The following is a 4,835-nucleotide window of genomic DNA, read 5'->3' as shown; positions in this document are numbered from 1 at the left end:
AAGACAGCCGTGAGCTGGTCCGTGCTATTATTGCCCTGGGAGAGGGACTTGTGCATGCCGATATAACAAATCACCGTTAATCACTGGAAGCCGGCAGTGTACTGCAGGCCCAGGTGGGAAGTGCAAAGGTCATGTAAGATACTTTTAAGCAGAACCTTGTCAATTTATCTGAGGAGAGGAACTTTTCATATTGGATTGGGAAGATAGTGCAGCGATTATTTATTACAGCTTTGAGCTGTGTTGCGGTGTTGGTGATCTTGAATTTCAGTATGAATACAGACTGTGAAAGTGGGGCCTCATGATCCTTTTAACTTTTGGGTTTTAAGCAGAAGGCATCAGAAAAGAGAGGAACTTTACTTATTTGTATCCAGTAATTACCTGGATCATTTCCCAGCAATGATGTAAGCTACACTCTTCATGTTTTTCCATAAACAGTGATCTGTATCTGTGAATCAGCACTACATACAAAAAGGCCGGCAGGATATATGTGTTCATATAAATATATATAATTGCCTCTATGTCACATATACAGTATAAGCGAAATGTGGGAATTGATTTTACCTGTATAATAGCTTGACACTATTGAACGGATACTAGTTAATTAGGTGATTTCAAGATGTTTAATTTTATGCTGATATTTTTATGTGGAAATGTATTTAGATGGATAATGTGTATTACTCTTTATAATTAAATACATGGATTTTTACGCCAAAAATTTAGTTCAGACTGATTCTATTCTGCCATTTCATAATATTGATAGAGCCAACAAGCGCAGAGTCAAAGTGTTTTTTATAGTGTATCAGAATGTATGTAGCATTCACAAGCTCATAGAGAGATTCTGCAGCTGTTTGTAATTAATTAAGTCCAATTAACATAAGGACCTAAGAGAACAGCGCTGAAGCAAATATTGAGTTGTTCTGGTATAACATTTTCTATGACAGCCTTTTCAGTTGTACTACATTTATTATCCATTTGTTCATTAATTGTTTTCCTACTTTGGGGTGGCTCCATTTTTTAACTTGCCCTGGGCTCAAAATACCCTAGTTATGCCACTGCACAGACCACTTATATTGCCTTTTAAGTCCTATACACTATGTTAATTTATTTATTTTCCATTTACTGGAACACTGAAGGTGAGTATATAAAATCAGTCTTTTATGTCCAAGCCTCCCACAGTCCCTACAGTATATGCATGTAATGGGTCCCTCTCATAGGCCAAATGCAGTGAAGACGTTTTATTAAATAGATGATCTAATACAATGTTTTGAAAAAACCTATTGGATGGCTAAGACATCCAATCACAATTATAAACACTGCACTAACTGCTGTATTCAGCCCTTGAGCATTGGAAAGAGGATTAACTCTTAAAATACAGAACATGACAGAGATATAAACCAATGAATACATTCTGTAATATACTTTAGTGATAGCAATGAAAAATAATTGTTACAGTGTAAATATAGACTTACCTTAAAACAGTATAGTAGCAACATCCCACTAACATGCCCTGTCTCTTCCTAGAAGATACAGTATGCAAAAGATAAAACATCCAGTATAAAGCAAGATTCCTTATAAAGTCTAAGGGCCAAATGCAATACGGTGTGGGATACTAGAACTGTAGAGATTTGGGCAAGTTAGTCATCAAATGTAAAGTGGAGATAACCAGGTTATGTGTGTGCATACAGTATTTATCCTATCTAAAGAAAACATATTTCTTTGTTTAGTTACAGATAGATCTGCATCTGTGTAAATCAGATCTTAAGGTAAGATGTACTGTACAGTAGTGATGTCTAGCAGGATGACAGGAATTCTCTGGAATAAGAAAAGTTGTATCAAGGGTTTTATGTGAGAGGTTTACTGAGAGGTCATATGGAATTGGGAGCAAGCTGGGAAATCTAGATTGCATAGCTGAATGGCGCTGTCTGTGATCAGTATTATCTGGCAGGAAAGAATTTTTAGATATAATAACTTATTCAATTCCGGTGATTAAAAGGTCTAGGCTGGTTACTGGGAATGTCACTGTTTGGTCCAAGGGAGCTCTTTTAAGTTTGGAGGTCTGTTTTGAATATCCTGACTGGGACTTGTTTATTGAGGAGGCAATGGTGGATTCATGTATTAATGTAGATATATTGGACTCTATGGTTTTGATGTATTTAAATTGTTGCATAGAGAATGTAACTAGGAAAAAGGTAATTTGACTATTTCCAAAAGAGAAGCCATTGATGAATAGTGAGGTCCAGTCTCTATTAAGATCTAGGTATAGGGCATTTAGGGCGAAAGATAGTATGACTTATGAGATTACCTGCTCAAATTTGAAAAAGGGTATTCATTTCACTAAAGAGACATACGCAAATAAAATTCAGAGTGATTTTAGAGAGTTTGGTGATGCTAGGTCAATGTAGCAAGGGATTAACCATTTAACGGACTATAAAGGCTTAAATTCCCATACCTTTAAAAAAGATGGCCCCTTAGCAGATGATTTTAATAAATGTAATTCTAGGTTTGAGGAGGCTAACTCCATTCCTGCAGTAAAAATCTGTGATCCCACATTAGAGGGTCTATTGGAATTATTGGAGTCTGAGGTCAGGTTTTGCTTATGTAGCACTAATGCTAGTAAGTCACCAGGTCTGGATTGCATTCTGGGTAGGGTCTTGTGAGTGTGTGCTGATCAGTTAGCAGACATTTTCACCAATATTTTTAATCTTTCATTAGCTCAATGTATTGTTACGCAATGTTTTAAAATGTCAACAATTATTCCTGTCCCTAAATCTACAACAGTAATGGGCCTGAATGAATATCGCTCAATTGCGCTTACATCATTATTGATGAAGTGTTTTGCTAGATCTGTCTTGGGCCACCTTAGTAGTAGCGTATCGGTGGGTTTCGACTTCCATCAGTTTGCGTACAGGTCAAACATGTCCACCGAGGATGCTGCTCTTACACTTCATAAGGTTCTTTGTCATTTGGAGAACAAGGATTCTTATGTAAGATTGTTATTTGTGGACTATAGTTCCACTTTCAATATTATTGTACCAGCGGTGCTAATTGCTAAACTCTGATAGATTGGCTTTGATGTGCCTATATGTAATGGATTATTATATTTTTTACCAATCACCCACAGTCAGTCAGGATGGGTACTACTGTTTTCTTCTGAGCTTGTACTGAACACAGGAGACCCTCAAGAATGTGTTTTAAGACCTTTTTTATATTCACTATATACTTCCGACTCTACTACTAAAACGGAGTCTGATTTTGTTATAAAATTTGCAGATAATACTACTCTTGTGAGTCTGATTAGTAAGGGAGATGAGGACAGTTATAGGGAGGAGGTAAGGCAGCTGGTTAAGAGCAGGCAGAATAACAATTTGTTGCTAAATAGTGAAAAAAAAAACATGGAGGTGGTTACAGATTATAGAAGATCCTGGAAATCTACTCCACAGCCATTGTTTTTGAATGATGAGAAGTTAGAGATGGTTAGTGGGATTAAGTTTTTAGGTATTAACTTCACTGAGCATTGTCATGGTCCCCCACATTGCAGCTATGGTTGGTAAGGCTCAGTAATGCCTTTTCTTTCTATGAAGACTTTGATCAGTGGGCTTATCGAAGCCAATGCTTGTAAATTTCTACTGCTGCATGATTGGGAGTCTTCTGACTTATGCTATTATGGTGTGGTATGGGAATTGCAAGTGTTCTGATCGCAACTCTTTGAATAGGGTCTAAGAGAATTATTGGCCAATCTCTGCCAAAGATGGATGATATTATTTCTAGGAGGAGTATAGCAAAAGCCGAGAAAATTATTTCTGATCCAAGCCATTAATGTTACTCGCTCTTTACATTGCTGCCCTCCAAGAAATGCTATAGATGTCTTAGATGCTGAACCAGCAGGTTGCATAACAGTTTTTTTTCCTTTTATAATCATCTGAACCTTTAATACTGTGTATTTTTAAATTTTATGTGAGTTGTAAGAGTATTGTATTATAGTTTCACTTATGCATTATTTAATGTTGTAGTGACAACAATAAATTATTCTATTCTGTTATACTTTATTTGAGAAAACTGATCACCCTAATACAATATAAATAAAAATGCATTTAATGATGAAGCAGTAGTACAACAGCAAATAAACAGTTTTGTTTATATCTTCTGTGTAGAATATGAATTGCTGGTAGGAGCTCTGAATGCACTTTTCACCTGAACACTTGGCCAAAGAGCTTACATTACCATATTAACACAGGGAAGCTAAAGTACCTTAGGCTTCTAAAACTTGGGTTTAATTTTAATGCACACAATCTCAAATCATATGAAAAGTGTTATGACACTAATAGTCCTCCATTATATGTAAGAGAAACTCATTCATTATCCCTTCCTGTCCCTTACTGCCAAGCCGAATAAGTAATTAATGGGTGGAGGGCATTTAGGGGCATAATGGTGAATATACTGTACACAACCCCACAGTCTTATTGTATTCTATTACTGCATTGTGTGAATTTAGATTTTGGCTGCATCATTTCAAACCATTAAGCACAATGGAGGATTATGGCAGCACTCATTCAGCAGTTGTTAGCAAGCAGGTATCAGTGACCACCTGATGTGTGTATGACACTAAATACAGGGGAGCTTTGAGCTGCATCCTTTAGTGCAGTATTACTGTTCCTCATATATGATGTGAACACACTTTGCATCATTGTCTTTCACAATTAATTTGTGTTGTTTTTAAACAACCTTTGTACAAACCTTAAACTGATGTCTTTATTATGTGTCACAATAATATTATGAATTCAGTGATACAGGTCTTATATCATCATCAAGAGTGTGACATTTTACAGCAATAGCTT

The sequence above is a fragment of the Taudactylus pleione genome, unplaced genomic scaffold (genome assembly GCF_031769625.1).
Source record: "Taudactylus pleione unplaced genomic scaffold, aTauple2 ptg000151l, whole genome shotgun sequence".
In the NCBI taxonomy this organism is placed as follows: domain Eukaryota; kingdom Metazoa; phylum Chordata; class Amphibia; order Anura; family Myobatrachidae; genus Taudactylus; species Taudactylus pleione.
This window is presented reverse-complemented; position numbering follows the sequence as displayed.